Source organism: Carcharodon carcharias, chromosome 3 (assembly GCF_017639515.1).
Source record: "Carcharodon carcharias isolate sCarCar2 chromosome 3, sCarCar2.pri, whole genome shotgun sequence".
NCBI lineage: Eukaryota > Metazoa > Chordata > Chondrichthyes > Lamniformes > Lamnidae > Carcharodon > Carcharodon carcharias.
In genome coordinates, this window is record NC_054469.1 from 115,551,646 (window position 1) to 115,571,461 (window position 19,816).

The 19,816-nt window shown below is 41.5% G+C and overlaps 1 protein-coding gene across 2 annotated transcripts in view; it reads left to right on the forward strand.

Moving 5' to 3' along the window:
* Positions 1–4,155: 4,155 nt before the first annotated feature.
* LOC121276383 (glycoprotein-N-acetylgalactosamine 3-beta-galactosyltransferase 1-like) overlaps positions 4,156–19,816 on the forward strand; it is a 45,142-nt gene continuing 29,481 nt past the window's right edge. Inside the window, exon 1 of one of the 2 annotated variants that reach the window (XM_041184720.1) lies at positions 4,156–4,452. The gene's annotated coding sequence lies outside the window, so the exon portion shown is untranslated. Of the gene's footprint in view, positions 4,453–9,067; positions 9,089–19,816 lie in introns of those variants that run through there. The other variant, XM_041184721.1, reaches the window with a different exon arrangement.

A 19,816-nucleotide genomic window follows, 5' to 3' on the forward strand; every position in this document is an offset into this window, starting at 1 on the left:
TCTACAAAAACTCAGGAGGATCGCCTTATGTTTCCCTTCGTCCCTTATTTCATTTGCTTGAAAGTAGAATCCAAGGCGCTGACGTATTGACCACATTTCCCTGCAGAGGAGTCGAATGGGTCTATTCGGCTGAAAAGAGCCATCTTGCTGAGTAATATAATTTCTTATTCACAGTCGCCGTTTAAACACGATACTCACAGATGCAGACGGGAGACAGTGCCAGGATACCTTTTCCTTGTCGCCAAATGTAGAAACACGCTCTGGGAAGCTTCTTAGTCAAATGAAACAAACTTTATTACACTAGAACTTCTGTGGCTGCTTGTATCTAGTCAGCCCCTCAAAGAACCATTTTCTAGGGAATTCCTCCCCCAGAATTTATTGCCCCGCGCTAGCTACACAATGGTTGAACTGATCTTAAAGTGACAGTCATCACAAAGGTCATCAAACTTTTGTTTCAACTCAACAATTCTGTCTCTGACACACTGCTGGAGGTGACCCTTCCATTGTGAAGATTGTATGGGCCCATGTTGACATTAACCTTGAAGGTACCAGCCCTGACATCATAACCTGGGAATGCTGGATGGAAGATGTCATCATTCTCCTGAAAGAGCACATAGAACTGGGAATGTGTGTGCTGAGGCAGGGTGTGATCTGAATCCATAGGAACAGATTCTGAAAACAGCTGATGGTGATTATGTTTGCATTGCTTGGTAAGTGGCTGTGTCAATGAATCCTGAGAAAGCTGAGAATCTTGGCTGCTGGCAGTGAAGACAGGTCGTAACTAAGCAAAATGCTCAGCGTGAAACATGACATGTGGCTTAAGGGAGAGGCTCATGATGTGAATCTTGTCAGCAACACGAGTCAAAATATGTAGTGGAGGCCAAGTGTTGGCTGGCTTTTTACACTTTGGTCCTGAAGGGAGGGTGGTTCAACTGTAAAAGTCATGAGGCCTGCAAGATCATCAAGTAGGGTCATCTCAATTAAATCCGCTGGCCAGATTGTCATTGACCTTTAGGGAGTATAAAGTACATGGGCTCCTCACTCTGGATGGACTGGGAGAAGCATGAGATTCATTAACATGGGTGGTGGAGTCACCAACTCGCACTAGGCGTTAGGCCAGTCGAATTGGCACATCATTGGTTTCCATGGACAGAGTGCCGACAAGTCCCTCAACATCGAGGCTCGCCACAATCAAGCTTTCAAAGACAAGGTTGTGATGGTCTCTGGACAGAGAGAAGTGTGTTTCACCAACAACATATAAAGGAGAGGAACCATCAGCCTAATGAGCAGATTGGGATGAACTCATAACTGGACACTGAGTCTCATAGATGTGAAAGCATGGATCATGTTATCAGTGGCACCACTGTCTGCGGTCACTCAAATAGCATAGCGCTCAGAGAATATACCTAAGAAGGGTGACTAACTGATCTCTCCATGGGGTGCAACTGATTCTAACAAGGCGTCAGAAGGTTCCTCTTCTGCTTTATCTAAATGAGCATCCACAACGGAACAATTATTATTATCATCCAAGACAGCAGTTATCTTATGAGTTTTAGCCATGTATTGGCAGTCTTGATCTGGTAGGAAATTGCATTTGCTGAGAAAATGCTTACCTGGTCAGCCCGCTTGCTTACATAACAGGTAAGACACCTATCATGTGCTTGAGGGAGGGGAGTTATGGAGTCTAGTTTTATTAGGCAAAGGTGAAATGGTCTAGTGCTTCTGGAAGGAGGGAGCGACAGCACAGAGAGCCTTGGCAGCAGCAGATGTGTGAATGTCAATTAACAGCAAATACAAGGCTTGGGAGATCTCTGGCTTAACAGATGTCAGGGTGCATGACCTGAGTTTGATGCATATCTGTGTTTCTCTAGACGTGGTAGACAAGAGTGAATGAGTTGTAAGAACATAACAACTTATGAAAAAGAAGCAGGAATAGGCCATTGAGTCTGCTCTGCCATTCAGTGAGATCATGGCTGATCTTCTACTCCAACATCTTTTTCCTACACTATCCCCATATCTCGTGAAGTTTTTAATATGTAGAAATCTATCAATTTCAGTCTTGAAGATATTCAATGATTAAGACTTCACAGCTCTCTGGAGCAGAGAATTCCAAAGATTCACCATCCTCTGAGTGAAGAAAATCCTCCTTATCTCAGTCCGTAATGACTTGCGCCTTATTCTCAGACCATGTCCTCTTGTTCTAGAAGTCCCAGTGAGGGAAAACATCCTTCCTGCATCTACCCTGTCGAGCACTGTGAGAATTGTGTATGTTTGAATGAGATCATCTATCATTCTTCTAAACGCCAGAAAATAAAGGCCCAATCTATTTAATCGTTACTCATAGGACAATCCCTCCATCCTAGGAACCTTTGTTGCACTCCCTCTACTCTCCTTAGGTAAGACCAAAACTGCACACTCCAGGTGTGGTCGTACCAAAGCTCTATAAAATTGCAGTAAGACATCTTTACTCCTATACTCAAATCCCCTTGCAATAAAGGTGAACATACAATTTGCCTTCTTAATTGCTTGCTGTGCTTGCATGTTAGCTTTCAGTGACTCATGAACAAGGACACCCAATTGAAATTCAACATTACCAGCCTCTTTAAGAAGTACTCTGTATTTGTTTTTCCTACCAAAGTGGATAACCTCACATTTCTCCATGTTATTCAATCTGTCGAATTTTTGTCCATTTGCTTAACCTCTCTAAATCCCCTTGCAGTGTCTTTGCATTCTCCTCACAACTCGCACTTCCAACTAGTTTTGTGTCATCTGCAAATTTATGAATATTACCTTTAATCCCCAGTCCAAATTGTTGACAATGATTGATATCATTGATATATAAGCTAATGTAGAACCACTACTTTATCCAATGATGGCAACAACTCTTCATACTTGCCAAGAGGCCGACCGTGATGACTGAGCCCACCTTCCTGCAACAGGTTTTCCTCAAAGAAGGCCATCAGTTGATATAGATATTTATGCCTCTAGTCTGATTGCAATCTGAAGTCAGTCAGGTCTAAGAGATGGCAACTTGAGGCTTGGAAATCATAATGTAGGTGGATGGTCCGCCATATCAAAGCGAGTGAAGTTGATGCTTTAATTATGGATTGCGTGATATAATGGGGCAGTAATTCACTATCTGCCCTAGCATCAGGTCCAATAAGTTTACTTTTTGTTGGGCAGTGTATCCTGGAGATGTCCCTCTGCCTTCTGTGTCCCTGAATCCATGGTTCTCTTCTCCCATGTGAAACTGCCATTGAAAAAGGGGGCAAAGTGGAGATCAAGTGTCAAAGTTTAAATGAGGTTCTGATGCCAATGCTCAATTGAATCGACTGCCTTGATTTTTCCTAAGCACCATTGTTTTGATGCCTCATGCGTGGCTGCCATAGTTTCCACTTTTACAGTATTGTAATATTGTGCACTAAATAGAGCTCAATATCCAAGTATAAGTGCCACTTCAGCTCACCAATTTACCTTGTAGAGGGGGTGTGAAAATGTTTTGATGCTTCCACCATGCCAGTAGGCTGAATTTACTCTGAAGAAGTCATATGGACTTAAAACGTTAACTCTGTTTCTCTCTCCACAGATGTTGCCAGACTTACTTTTCCAGATTTTTCTGTTTTTATTATTATAGATTGAGTTTTCTTTTGGATTGGCACATACACAATACCGTTTTGAAGTTAAAACGTCAAAATTTAATGTAGCACCTCAACAGTACAAAGCAATGAGACAACATGGCAGCCCCGAGTGAAAATGGCTTCCAAGCCGCCAGAGGGCGGTACCTTGCAGGCCCACTATAGCCTATGACTTTAGAACAGGGACTGAAATACCTCTGCACGCTCCGGTCCTAATCCCCACACTGGCATGTCAAGCTCCCTTCACCACACTCATGGATATTTGTGGGCAGATGTTTAAGAAAATGTTGAAAAACAAATAAGCAATAGTTTCCACATTGGAGAAAGGACAATAATGACCATAGTCAGTAACTGACTTGGTTACACCACCCCCAAACGCTCCATCCCTCCGTCTTCCTCAGCTTCACGAGCCCGTGACGTGCGTGTGCCCGCGACGGTGCAGCCAATGGCGCGGTCGAGGTGAGATTCCGAATATGAGCCCGCGGAGGAGCTGGTGCTCGTGCAGCGGGGAGAACGCGGGGTCAGGGGTCAGGAAGCTGCAGCTCCAGGGAATGTGAGCATGCGCACCCCGTACCTATGAGGTTCCAAATGGTGACAGTTAGAAACAGAGTCGGTTCCGGGATTTGGAGCTGCTTGGTCGCTATGATTTAAGCTATTAGATGTTCACTAGGGTAATAAACCGTGCCAGCAGGAAATGATCTGCGGCCTGTTGTAAAACCTGCTTTCCTGGAACAGGGACAATATTACGGAAGTACCGCGAAGCCAGGCTTTAATCTGTCTGCGGCTTTTCACTGGCAGCTTCAGCTCGGATTGACAGGTCAGTAACTGAAGTCTCATGTTTAGCGGAATGATCGAATCGGTTGAAATGGCAGCGATGAAGTAGAGCAGGCAGGCCCTAGTCATGATCCAGTACCAGTGAATTTTGAGATATTTTCCTGTTTGTATTTCTTTACATGCAATTAATTATATGCGCGGGCTTATTAAAGGAAACCAGGCTAAGCAGAGAAATCTACGCGTCCTTAGTGTAGGTCTGTCTGCAGCCACCAACAGCTCGACTTGTTCAGTTCATCGCCCAAATTATTATTTTTTGTTTTAGAAAGGTAGCTACTTCAATTGTTTTTTTTGGGTTGACCGAAATGATCGGGTTTGGTAACTTGGTCCTAAGTTGAAGAACTGTTGGTAAAGTTGTTACAGATATTCAGGGCAAGACTTGGGTGAGGAATTGGGCTTAAAGGCAAAATACTGCGGATGCTGGACATCTGAAACAAAAACAAAAAATGGTGGAAAAACCCAGCAGGTCTAACAGCATCTGTGGAGAAAAAGGCAGAGTACGAACGCGAAACGTTAACTCTGTGTCTTTCTCTCCAGAAATGCTGTCAGACCTGCTGAGTTTTTCCAGCATTTTTTGTTTTTATTGTTGAGGAATTGGGCTTGTTTGCCTTTTTCGGGGCAGGGGTGGGGATTGGGGAGCTACCGGTGCCATTAGACTTCAAAAGGAGTTTGTAGCATGGACAGTATAGATCAATGGTGCCAGACACCATATATTTGAACTTATAAACATACGAAATAGGAACAGAAGTAGGCTATTCGGCCCCTTGAGCCTGCTCTGCCATTCAAAAAGATCAGGGCTGATCTGATTGTGCCTCAAAGCCACATTGCTGCCTACCCCCTATATTGTTAGTCAAGGATCTATCTACCTCTGCCTTATAAATATTCAATGATCCTGCCTCTACCATTCTCTGGGGAAGAGAGTTCCACAGGCTCACAATCCTCTGAGAGAAAAAAATTCTCATCTCTGCCTTAAGTGGGAGACCCCTTATTGTTAAAATGTGCCCCCTAGTTCTAGTCTGTCCCACAAAGGGAAGCATCCTTCCAGCATCCACTTTGTCAAGCCCTGTCAGGATTTTATACTTTTCAATAAGATCACCTCTCGTTCTCCTAAACTCGAATGGGTACAGGCCCAACCTGGCCAACCTTTCCTCATAAGATACCCCCTTGTTCCAGGAATAAAGCTGAGTGAACCTTCTCTGAACTAATTCTAATGCAATTACATTGTTTCTTAAAGAAGGAGACCAAAATATACACAGTGTTCTAGATGCGGTCTTACCAATTCCCTGTACAACTGGAGCAAAACTTCCCTACTTTTATATTCCATTCCCCTTGCAATAAATGCCAACATTCAATTTGCCTTCCTAATCAATGGCATAATAATTTTTTGTGATTCATGTACCAGGACACCCAGATCCCTCTGTACCGCAGCATTCTGCAATTTCTCTCCATTTAGATAATATGCTGCCTTTCTATTCTTCCTGCCAGAGTAGACAAGTTCACATTTTCTCACAATATACTCCATCTGCCATATTTTTGCCAACTCACATAACCTATCTATATTCCTTGCAGGCAGACCTCTATGTCCTCTTCACAACTTACTTTCCCACCAATCTTTGTGTCAGCAACAAATTTAGCAATTATACATTCAGTCCTTCATCCAAATCATTGATATAGATTGTAAGTAGTTGAGGCCCCAGCACTGATTCCAGTGGCACCCCATTCGTTACGTATAGCCAAATCAAAAATGACCCATTTATGCCTACTCTATTTTTCCTGTTAGCTAACCAACATTCTATCCATGCTAATATATTACCCCCTACACCATGAGCTCTTATTTTGTGTAGTAACCTTTGATGTGCCAGCTTGTCAAACACCTTCTGGAGAGCTAAGAACACCACATCCCCTTTATCCATTAATGCATTGGTTTTAATTTTCCAAAACTCCCTAGATTTGGGGAAGGTCCCATTAGATTGGAAGATAGCAAATGTAACTCTATTATTCAAAAAGGGAGGGAGACAGAAAACGGGAAACTGCAGGCTAGTTAGCTTAAGATCTGTCATGGGGGTAAATTTTAGAAGCTATTATTAAAGAAGCTATAGCAGGGCGTTTGGATAATTTCAAGGTAATCAGGCAGAGTCAACATAGTTTTGTGAAAGGGAAATCATGTTTAAGCAACATATTGGACTTCTTTGAGGAACATGTGCTATGGATAAAGGAGAACCATTGGATGTACTGTACTTAGACTTCCAGAAGGCATTTGATAAAGTGTCATATCAAAGACTATTGCGGAAAATCAAAGCTCATGGTAAAGGGGGGTAACATATATTGGCATGGATAGAAGATTGGCTGCCTAACAGGAAGCAGAGAGTAGGCATAAAGGGATCTTTCAGGTTGGTAAGATGTAACGAGTGGTGTGCCACAGGGATCAGTGCTAGGACCGCAACTGTTTAGAATTTATATAAATAATTTGGATGAAGGGATGGTTGCCAAATTTGCTGAAGACAGAAAGATAGGTAGGAAATTAATTTGTGAAGAGGACATAAAGATGCTATAAAAAGATATAGATAGGTTAAGTGAGTGGCAAAGATCTGGTAAATGGAGTATAATATGGGAAAATGTGAACTCTAATAAATTAGTCAGGCATGATTTTCTTTTCACAAAACCATGTTGGCTCTGTCCAATTACATTGAGATTTTCTAAGTTGCCAGCTATAACTTCCTTAAAAATAGATTTCAGCATTTATCCTATAACAGATGTTAAGCCAACTGGTCTGTAGTTTCCTGCTTTCTGTCTCTCTCCTTTCTTGAATAGAGGAGTTATATTCATTATTTTCCAATCTGATGGAACTTTTCCAGAATCTAGGGAATTTTGGAAAATCAAAACAATGCATCCACTATTTCAACAGCTACTTCTTTGAAGACCCTAGGATGAAGTCCACCATGACCTGGGGACTTGTCTGCTTTTAGTTCTATTAATTTTCTCAGTACCTTTTTCCTGGTGACTGTAATTGTTTTAAGTTTTCAACTCTTGATTCACAATTATTTCTGGAATGTTATTTGTATCCTCTACAGTGAAGACAGATGTAAAATATTTGTTCAATTTATCCACCATTTCCTTATTTTCACAGAAAAAACAAAATCACAGAACTGTGACAGCACACACACTCTCTAGAGGACAAGCACTCACTTGCTCATTTTCTTCTTAAATACTTCTAGATACTCTTACTATCTGTTTTTATATTTCTAGCTAGCTTTCTCTCATACTCTAATTTCTCCCTCCTTATTATTCTTTGAGTCATTCTTTGTTGTCCTTTATATTCTGTCCAATCTTCTGATCTGACCAATCTTTGTGGAATTGTATGCTTTTTTTTGCAATTTGATGCCATCTTTAACTCCCTTAGTTAGCCATAGCTGGTGCGTCCTTCCCATAGACCCTTTCTTTCTCACGGAAGTGTATCTTTGCTGAGTGGTTTGAAATATCACCTTAATTACCTGCCACTACATTTCTACTGACCTATCCCTTAACCTAATTTCCCAGTTTACTTTAGCCAGTTCTGTCTTCATACCCTCAATATTGCCCTTATTTAAGTTCAAAACACGAGTCTTAGATCTTCTCTTCTGTCCCTCAAACTGAATGCAAAATTCAATCATGATCATTGCTACGTAGGGGTGCCTTTACTATGATGTAATTAATTAATGCTGTCTCTTTGCACATTATCAGATCTAGAATAGCCTGCACATTGGTTGGCTGTAGAAGATGCCGCTCTAAGAAACTGTCCTGAAAACACTCTGTGAGCTCATGTTCCAGCCTACCCTAGCCAATCTGATTAGCCCAATCAAATATAGATTAAAATCACTCATGATTATTGTCATATCTTTGTCACAAGCCCCCATTATTTCTTACTTTATACCCCGTTCTACAATGTGGTTACTGCTAGGGAGCCTAATCCTAACTAATCTCGCAAATGACTTCCTACTTTACTATTTCTTATCTCTATCCAGACTGAATCTACATCTTAATCTTTGGAACTAAGATCATCCCTCTCTAATGTACTAATGCCATCCTTAATTAACAGAGCTCTACCTTTTCTCAGCTTCTTGTCCTTCCGAAACGTCATGTACCCTGGAATGTTCAGGTCCCAGCTTTGTCATGTTGCAGCCATCAGGTCGTGGCCATCAGATCATGCACATTTATTTCCATTTGCACTCTCAATTCAACTGTTTTGTTATGAATATTACATCCATTTAGATACAAAGCCAATTGTTCTGATCTTTGATCATTTTTGCAACCTCTAGCCTTATCTGCTTCCTTACTCTTAAGTTTGTATGCTCTGAGGGTGAGGGTGATTTTGTGTGTTGTAAGTTATGTTCATTCAGTCTTATGAAGAAGTTCAGAGGCTTGTAAGGCTGAACATTAACAGTTTATTGGTAACACATAACTTTGTACATATATACAGGGTATAGCCCAAGCTATGACCTAACTCCTTACTTCTACACAGATCTCTGTCCAGTCCACAACTGACCCTGGCCTGAGGTCATGTGTCTGTTTACATCACACCGTGGGCAGTACTGTTCCCCAGTCCCACATTAACCCTTGCTTTGCCAAACACCCTTATACTACAGGTGAGGATGCAGCGAATACCCACTGGAATTATGCAAAGCAGGCAGATTATGACGTCAGTTATTGTGCAAAGCTGATTTGATGCCAGCATTGCCATTTTTGAGCTCCACACTCCAGGTTAACGCTCTCTCTTAACCTTGTACACTCAAACATGTAACCGGCACTATTTAAATGGTTCATCAACTGCTTACAGATTAGTTGCTGGTTGATTTCTTCAGGCTGTTGCTGTGATTCTACAAATGTTTGGTGTTTCTTTCAGTTGTTTTAAGTTACAAAAATATTTAAGAAGCAGGGTTGCAGAAGTACTTTTTGCTTTTGTTGTTGTTGTTGAAGTATTTTTGTTGACTTCAAGGATTCTGCATGAAGCAGTTACTCCAGAGTTGGGTACCAAATTTAACAATCCCACTGGAATACAAGAGAAGTGGGAGAATCAACAGAGGCCATGCAGAGCAGGACTAACTGTTGACAGGGGGGAAGGAAGGAGGGTGAGGAGAAATGCTCTCAGCAGGAGACTATGCATACCCTGAGTTTTCAGGAAGCAATTCTCCTACCTGAACCTCAGTGAGATGTCTGTGTTTCAGTAAAGATTACCTTACTGAAATCTGCCACCTGCTGTAGCCACAACTGTAGCCTCAGTGCAGGCTGAGGACAGCATTGCCAGTGGCTATGAAGATGACAGTGGCACTGAACTATGCATCTGGCTCTTTTCTTACTGGTGCTGGAGATATTTGCAATATCTCAGAGTTTGTCATCCACTGTTGCCTAAGGGAGGTCACTGAAGCTCTTTATATAATGTGAGCAAACTACGTTTCATTCTTCTTTGCCAGCAAGAAATAGATATGGAGTGAGGATGCAGCTTCTCTCGGATTGCAGACTTCCCCATAGTGCAAGGTGCCATTGTTGCACGCATATCACTTTGCCGGTTTCACATGATAACTCTATCATGTACTGGAACTGAAAGATATTCGGCTCACTCAGTGTCCAGTTGGTGTTTGACCGTTGGCAGTGAATCATGCAGAATAATGCCCAGTTAGCAATCATTAAACAATTAATTATCATTAGTTTTCAGCATTCAACTGCATTTGAGCAATCATAGTAAACTAAAGAGTTGTTACTCAGTGACCAGGGCTATCCACCAATGATATGGCTGATAACTCTGGTGTACAAGACACACACAAGTGCGCAACATGCTTACAATGAAAACCATGCTGCCACATGAAATGTGATACTGAAGACCACTGACATATTGAAACTGGCTCCTGCTGCCTGGACTGTTCTGGAGGATCCCTGTGGTAGTTAGCAAAGTAGATGTCAAGATTCTTGGTGATCTGCTGCATGCTTCACAACCTTGCCATTGTGAGGGCACAACCTTGCTACCAGTTATACAATGAATAGCTGAAGAGCAGGAACACAAGGAGGAAGGAAGGTGGCAATTTCTGTTGGGTTCTCTGTGAACAACTTATCTGAGTATGATTCTAGTATCCTCAACCCCAATTTCTCCATTCACCAACGGGCCCATACCTAACCTTCAATGATTATCACTGCATCCTCTTGGCCACGATGCAAAAATAAAAGCCGCTACAACATAAAACATTTCAAACCAAATTTATAAGTGAAATCATGCCATATTGCATAAAGAAAGTTAACAAATTACCCTTATGCATTTCCTTGGTGCCTGTCTTCCTTGAACCTTTGCCTGTCCTTGTACTGCTACACGGTGGTACCTTAGTGGCTGCAGCATTTCTGCTGAAAGGCTGCTGACTTTTAGTGGAGAAGACTGAAGATGACCTTGAGCATTTCTCAGCCTAGACGGCCCAGCTGCATCTTGGTATGGGTGGCAGCCGTCTGGGCTCGCTGGCTGACGTGAACAGTGAGGGCACTGGCAGAGTGGCTGGGGTGGGAGGATGAAAGCTGTTTTCTTGAAGACTGAAGGCTCATGCACTATGAAAGTATTGCTACGCCCCCAGGGGGTACCTCAGCAATCCTACAAACCTGTATGAAGACAGATTGCTGGACTGCTGTGACATCCTGCAAGCCTATTTGCATGCTGTAATCCATTCTATAATGGCAGCAGTCTGAGTTTCCAAGATGGTTGGCTTCTGCTTCTGCTGCGATGGAAACTGTGACATTAGCCATCAAACATTGCATCATGGTTGGATTCACAAGTGTTTGAAAGGAATTGGCCACTGCTTGCACTTTGGAAAGGATGGGTCCAAGCTCTGCAAAAGCACTGTACCAAGTCAGTGCTGAACTCCATGTTCCTTGACATTGAGCACAGGCTTTTTGGAAGGCATTTCAATGCATCAAACACTTCATTGTGTGTATCCATCTAGCTTTCTATAGACTGCACCATTGAAATCCTCTTCTTCTAAGGCATCTGCTGAAGAGGTGATACTCTGGAGCATTTAAATTGAAAACAAATGTCTGACTAATTTGAGAAGTAATTGGCCATTGAGACATTGGACCAGCAAAGAAAATCAGGCCAACAGAATAATGCAAGGATAGATGGCCAAAGTTTTTTTAAGAACAGGGAAAGTGGCAAGTTAGATTACGAGACTCACCTATCACAGGATATATTTTCTAACATGAGAAAATGTCAACAAACTGAACTGTGTTCTGATAATGCCCTGTACTTATTGTCGGTCTCCTAATAACAGCAGAACAAACTGCATCTTATCCAATTTAAATTCCCCTTCCTGACCAGAATGGAATCCACCAACCTAACTTATCATTTTTGATGAGTTGAAATGAATTAGTGCAGTGAGTGGACTCAATGTCAAGTTCAAAAACAGAAACAGAAATACCTGGAAAAACTCAGTAGGTCTGGCAGCATCAGCGGAGAAGAGCGCAGTTGGCGTTTTGAGTCCTCATGACCCTTCAACAGAACAGTTCTATTGAAGGGTCATGAGGACTCGAAACGTCAACTGTGCTCTTCTCCGCCGATGCTGCCAGACTGCTGAGTTTTCCAGGTATTTCTGTTTCTGTTTTTGTTTTGGATTTCCAGCATCCAAAGTTCTTTGCTTTTATCTCAATGTTAAGTTAACCTGCATTGTCTACAGGATGCCCTGTTTGAAAGCTGATTCATACTTGAAAGCCCTGCTTCATTTGAATTTTACTTGTTTTAAAAACACATTTTAAAGCAACTCAAATTTAAATCCCGTCTGTGGAAAAATGGTCAAAAATTCCATAAAGGTTACTGCCCCTTTATTGGCTTTTTTACAAAAAAACTGTCTACTTATGTTTTCACTGCACACGACCAATTGCTTTAATGTTCTGTAACATTGAAACAGGAGTAAGCTGTTTAGCCACTGGAGTCTGTTCCACTATTCAATGAAATCATGGCTGATCTATAACCTAACTCCATATAACCTGCATTTGGCCTGTGTTATATTGTTATGTTATTCGTAAAGAGTGAGGAACTAATTGTTATTTGAATATATATCCCGGGGTGTCACATTGCAGTCATGTGCTGGGTAACAATGTATCAGTCTATTCAGTCTACCAACCACGTAGACAGCAGAAAGAAATACACTCACTGAAGCTTCAGCATTTTGAGTCTAAAGTATGATTATTTCTAACTGATGGGATCCAGAAGACACAACATGGTGGCAGCAGTTGTCTGTGAGTAAAAACCCAAACACTTTAAACAAATTCAATGCTGATTAAATTGAAAGATCAGTCTGAATTAGTGCCAGAGAAAGAGAGAGAGAAAAACTGAGTGAATCATGTGAGAGTGAAATGGCGTCCACGCAATGAACACACAGCTGCAGCCCATGATGAATTGGGAGGCTGATGATATCGTAGAGATAATTGAGAAGGTTATAAAACATGCGGAGTGACATGCAGTAGCTTTATAAAGTGCAGGAGAGAAAATCTGTTTAATAACTGGGAGCTGAATGCAGACGACAGCAAAAACCAAGACAAATGTTTTGAAAAATTGGCACACATCTACAGCCAAAGTTAAATAATCGGATCTACTGATATGAATTTCAAGGCCTGAGGAAAGAATCAAATGAGTCTGTTGACAATTTCCTAACAAAATATAAAAATGCGCCGTAAAATGCAAATTGAAGGACACAGTCTATTAGATCAGCTCATTTGGGGCCCTGCACAACCTGAAGTACAAAAAGAATGCATTGTGAAGGGGAAGCTCACAATATTGCTGCTGTAGATGTTGGCAGAGCGTATGGAACCACAAGTAGACAGATGACACTGACCACCCAGCCCTACTGGCTTTCAGTTAAGTCAAGGGAAAGGCAGCAGGGTTAATGCAGTGAAACAGCAACAAAAGAATGCAAATCAGAAAGGGAGAAAGATATGCAAGAGCTGTGGACGACCACATGAGTTCACAGACAGAAGGAAATTTCCTGCATGTGGATCAAACTGCAGAGCTTGTGGAATGCCAAATCACTAGGAAAAGGTGTGCAGAACAAAGAAAGAAGATAATAAACAAGTTATCAGAGCCAGAGCAACAAGGTGAAGGAGAAGTAAAAGAAACCAAAATATCCATACACTCGAAGATGGCAATGAATTTGAGGACACAATAAGCTTAGGAACCATACAACTGTATGAAATGGCTGGATGTGACAGTTCCCGGAGAAAAGAAATTCACACAGCCATTCAGATCAGGGTAAGAAATAAGCTCACAACCACAAATCTGAAGCTGAAGCTTGATATTGGAGCACAGTGTATCATCATTCTGCCCAGACGATATGAGAAGATATTTCCTGAAAATTTGAAAGAAGATGGGTACCCAAGGAAAGGTGCTCTGAAACCAAACAAAGTCATGGTGGAACTGAGATTCGACAGCTAGGAACAACCTAAATCAGAGGGACACATAAAGGAAAAGAGGTTAACTGCATGTTCAACATCGCTAAAATAAATGGTCCTGCTATCCTGGGGTTGAGCAATTGTGAAGAGCTGCAGCTTATTTCTATAAACCTTGTGATGAAAAAGGTGACACTGAGGGTTGAATGTAGTACACACATGAAAAGCACCCTCCAATAAGAAGCAAGGAACATCTGGTACAAATGTACTTGGAGTGTTTTGATGAGATGGTTGGATGCTTTGAAGATTTGGAGTATCATGTCACTATTCACCCAGCGATGAAACTAGTTCATCCCCACATAAAGTTCCAATAGAGCTAAAAAGAAAGCTTAAAGCGAGCTCCAACAGGTGGAAGAAAGCAAGGCAATTGCCAGCGTCACAGAGCCTTCAGATTGGATAAATTCTATTGTTGTGAGAGATCAAATGGCTAAGAATTTGACTGTATTCCAAAGATCTTAATCAGGCAATAAAGAGAAATCACTTACCATATTCCAACACTGAAAGAGATCACATCAGCACTGGGAAGGGCAAAAGCTTTCAGCAAGCTTGATGCCCAAAACGGTTAGTGGACCATGAAGCTTGATGAGGAATCATTGCTGTTGATAATATTCAAAGCACTCGTTGGCCAGTACAAATTCCTGCATCTAACTTTTGGTTTAAAGCAAGCTAGGATATGTTAGGTTAGGTGACCCAGAAGAGAACATCATTCTGCAGAAGTTGCCAGAAGAAGCTGGATACAAGAGTGGGAGCTGCAGGGAGCAGGTCCCAAAGAAAAGAAGAAAGTTCTAAAAAACCAGGGATTGGGGCAGAAAGAGGTAAGAGGTCCCAGGAATACGGTCAAGCCAAGGAATTAAGACAGGGATCGGAAACAGGTCCTGCTCAGTGGAATTGAAAGTAAGGAGCTGAAAAAAAAGCTCCAAGTTAAAAAGGCAGAGCTGCAGGGAGCCGACTTCAAATAAAGTGGGCTTGCAAAAAGCCAGAAGGTCTCTTGAGGACACAGCCAAAGGTCAGTGACTCCTTACTGTGGGCCTTCGGAGCCACGGTGTTCTGCTTGGCACAGCTGAGCATCAGAGAGTGTGTGAAAGGCAAAGCTTGAATTCATGTGGCATTCCAGGGGAGGGGAACATTGGAAGGAGAGATCGAAACCCTGGAGGTGGATCCTTCTGGAAGAAGTCCCAGAGAAAGCATCGTTTGGGAGAAAATTCCAGGGCGAGTTTTTTGAGAATGGAGATTGGAAATCCTCTTGAGAAAGATAACATTTCTGTGAGACCAGTTGGCTCACGGTGTGACGATCATCTGGGGGTGTGGAGTGAGGGGGGAGGCTGTAGATGAGAAACCCATAGCATCTGCTTTGAGTGGTATCTGTCACTTGATCTTGGTGTGTCCAACCACATGTCGCCTATTGGTTTATATGGACTGTGAATGTTAGAGTATAAGATAGATTTTGTAACTTGTGTTATCCTTAATAATCTGTATGTCTCTGTAAAGGTATAGTTGTGGGTGAAGAAGTTCTTTTTCCTTGTTTAATAAATATTTTATTCTTTTGTTAAATATTCATTAGCAGACTCCTGTGACTCTGTTCAGCAGTCGCCCTCCACATTTTTAAACAAAAAATAAAAGTTAGGATTTATTGAGCCAGGTTCCATCCTGGGATCTGATTTGTCCAGTAATAACATCATAATGACAGGAAGAGAAATGGTGCTAGCAGATGCCCTATCTCGGTTGTCGCCACAGGAGAACCATGAGATAAAAGGTCTGGGTATAAAGTTCCATCACCTAGTGAACGTAACACTACAAAAACTGAGTCAAATTAAATATGTGACCAGCAAAGACAAAGAATTACAAACGCTTTCTTAGTGAGTGATCCAGAGATGGCCTGCAGCGCAGTCAGCCATACAGCAGTATTGGTCAATCAGAGACAATCGTAGAATCATAGAAAGTTTACAGCACAGAAAGAGGCTAGCTGACCCGTCGTGTCTGCGCTGGCCAAAAAATGAGCCACTCAGCCTAATTCCATTTTCCAGCATTTGATCCGTAGCCCTGCAGGTTACGGCATTTGCAAGCAGTGTCGAGGTATATTCCCTTGAAGGGGAAAGGTAGGACAAATAAATCCAGTGTACCCTGAATGAAGAGAGAGTTAAAGGTGAAGATGAAGAGAAAGAAGTGTGTATACAACAGATGTCATGTAGAAAATACAATGGAAAAGCAGGCTGAATACAGAAGGACTAGAGGAGAAATTTTAAAAAACTAACAAGAAAAGCAAGAAAAGAGCATGAAAAGAGACTGGCAGCTAACATAAAATGGAACCCTAAGGTCTTCTATAAGCATGTAAATAATAAAAGGGTGTTAAAAGAAAAAGTAAGGCCAATTAGGGATTAAAAAGAGGGGACTTGTACGTGGAGGCAGGAGAAATAGCAGAAGTATTAAACCGAGTACTTTGCATCTGTCTTTACAAAAGAACATGCTACCCAGGCCAAGGTGAGAGAGGAGATGACTGGTACACCAGAAGAATTTACAATTGAGAAGGAGGAGGTGTTAGAAAGACTAACTTTACTTAACGTAGATAAGGTACCAGGACTGGATGAGATGCACCCAAGGGTTCTGAGGGAAGTGAGAGTGGAAATTGCAGAGGCAGTTGTGAGAATCTTCCAATCTTTCTGAGACACGGGTGGTGCCAGAGGACTGAAGAATTGCAAATGTTATACCCTTGTTCAAAAAGGGGTGCAAGAGTAAAGCTGGCAACTACAGACCAGTCAGTTTGACTTCAGTGGTAGGGAAACTTCTGGAAACTATAGTGCAGGACAAAATCAATAGTCTCTTAGACAAGTGCATGATAATTAAGAAAGCCAGCATGGATTCATTAAGGGAAAACGATGTTTAACTAAGTTGCTGAAGTTTTTTGAGGCAACGGAGAAGGTTGATAAGGAAAACACTGTTGATGTGGTATATATGGATTTTCAAAAGACATTTGATACAAAAGTAGGGAGGTCATGTCAGAGTTGTATAGAATCTTGGTGAGGCTACAGCTGAAGTACTGTGTGCAGTTCTGGTCGCCACATTATAGGAAGGATGTGATTGCACTGGAAGGGGTGCAGAGGAGATTCACCAGGCTGTTGCCTGGGATGAAACATTTAAGTTATGAAGAGAGGTTGGATAGACTTGGGTTGTTTTCATTGGAGCAGAGAAGACTGAGGGGTGACCTGAGCATGGTGTACAAGATTATGAGGGGCATGGACAGGATGGATAGGATGCACTTAGTTGAAGGGTCAGTCAAAAGGGGACATAAGTTCAAGGTGAGGAGCAGGAGGTTTAGGGGGGATGTGAGGGTGGTGACGATCTGGAATACACTGCCTGGGAGGGTGGTGGAGGTGGGTAGCCTCACATCCTTTAAAAAGTACCTGGATGGCATGTCATAACATTCAAGGCTATGGGCCAAGGGCTGGTAAATGGGATTAGATAGGTAGGTCAGGTGTTTCTCACATGTCTGTGCAGAATCAATAGGCCAAAGGGCCTCTTCTGCATTGTGTGATTCTATGATTCTGTGATACAGTGCCACACAACAGACTTGAGCAAAATTCTAGCTCATGGAATGAAAGGGAAAGTAAGCACTTGGATAAGAAATTGGCTGAGTGACAGGAAACTGAGAGTAGTGATAAATGGCTGCTTTTCAGATTGGGGGAAGGTTTGTAGTGGAGTTCCCCAGAGGTCAGTCTTGGGACCCTTGCTCTTCCTGATATATATTGATGACCTGGACTGTGGTGTGCAGGGCATGATTTCAAAATTTGCAGATGATACGAAGAATTTTGAAAATGTTGTCAACTGTGATGATGATAGTCGTGAACTTCAATAGGATGTAGACGTGTAGGTGGATTGGGCAGACAAGTGGCAGATGATGTTCAATGCAGAGAAGTGGTGAGGTAATTCATTTTAGCAGGAATAATATGGACACTATAAAATAAGGGGAGAAACTCTAAAGGAGGTGCGGGAACAGAGAGACCTTGGTGTATGTGTACATAAGTCATTGAAAAGGAGGGTTGATAGAGGTATTTAAGATCCTGAGGGCTATGGACCGGTTAATAGCGAGAAACTTTCCACTCAAGAAAGCACCAAGAACTAGAGGGCACAGATTCAGAATAATTGGCATAATCAGAATAATTGGCGAATAAAGGAGTAATCATGATGTGAGGAAAAATTTTTTCACCCAGAGGGCGGTTAGAGTCTGGAACAAACTTCCTGATAGGCAGGTTTGATAGAGGTATTCAAAAAGGAATTGGATTACCATCTCAAAGGAAAGAGTATGCAAAGTTACGGGGATGAGGCAGGGGAATGGGACTAGGTAGAGTGCTCTTTCAGAGAGCCAGTGCAGACTCGATGGGCTGAATGGCCTCCTTCTGCACTGTGTAAAGATTCTGTAACGTCATTGGTACCATGCAACACCAGGCGCAACATGCAACAACAGTGTGCCAACTCATCACTGAATGATAAATAGCAAATCTACAAGGAGGCACGACATCCTACCTCCTAAAGCAATACCGTAATATATACAAGAGTCTTAAGGTGTTCAAATTAAAGTCAATTGTTAACCTTTATTTTCGAAACAAATATTGATATAGAGGCATTATATTTTTAAAGAAAGAGGGATTTTATTCGTAAAAGGAACTAATTGTTATGTGGATATATATCCTGAGGGTGTCACACACTATTTATGTGCCAAGTAACCACGTATAAGTCTATTCAGCCTATCAGCCACATGGAGAGCTTAAAGAAATATACTTAATGAAGCTCCAGCGTTTTGAGTCTAAAATGTAATTATTTCTAACTTATGGAAACCAGAAGACATAACATCCTGGAACCCTTAATACCTTTGGTTAGCAAAAAAATCTATCAATCTCAGATTTGAAATTAACAATTCATCTCAAATCAATTGCTGTTTGTGGAAACGAGTTCGAAACTTCTACCACCTTTTGCGTGAATATAAGTTTTCTAATTTCACTCCTGAAAGGTCTGGCACTAATTATTTTCAGTACGCCTCTTAGTCCTAAACCACTCCCCCCTAACCAACAGATATCGTTTCTTTCTACCTACCTTCTCTGATTTCCTTAATATCATTAAAATTTTTAATCAAATCACCTCTGTTCAATTATTGATGCATAGTTAAGTTGGAATCCCCTATCTATTCTACATTATAACAAAAGGTGATTTTCAAATGAGCAACTGTCCTCAATTTGGTCAAACTTGGCATATGCCTTAGCTAATCCAATATTTTATATAACCTGCCTGCTCATTCCATGTTAGCATTTTTCTTTTCCTAGCATTTTCACTGGCAATTTTACTCCTTTCTTGGATTAGATTGACTGTTACCAGGATGTGGCAAGTTGTGTATAAGAAAAGTTAAACAACTAGCTGATTGTTTGCTTTTCAGTTTTCTCTGTTAGTTTTGAGTTATTGTGTATTTGTACTTATTTAATGGCACTTATGGATATCATAAACAAATTTCATTAAAGAGCACCCTTCTAACTCATTTTAGTGAGGTTCCAAAGTGCTATAATGCATGTGAAACACCTGCTGCAGCGTGATTCACCACCTCAATAAAAGAAGAAAATAAAAGGAAACACCAACAATGCAACTACATTACAGTTATGCTGTTTTACCTTCTTTTAATCTCTGAAGACCTGTTCGCAATTGTGACACAAGTTTGTTTCAGTTAAGACAATGTGTACAGTTTTCGGTGCCTATCATAGAAAAGCATTAAAGCCATATCGAGTGTACAGCGTAGGTACATCAGAATGATGCCAAGAAATGGAAATTGCAGTTATAAGAGAGATCTGAGATTCTAGGACTCGTTCTACAGGAAGGGAGCAGGGTAAATGCAGTTTATAAAATTATGAAGAGCTATGATCTGA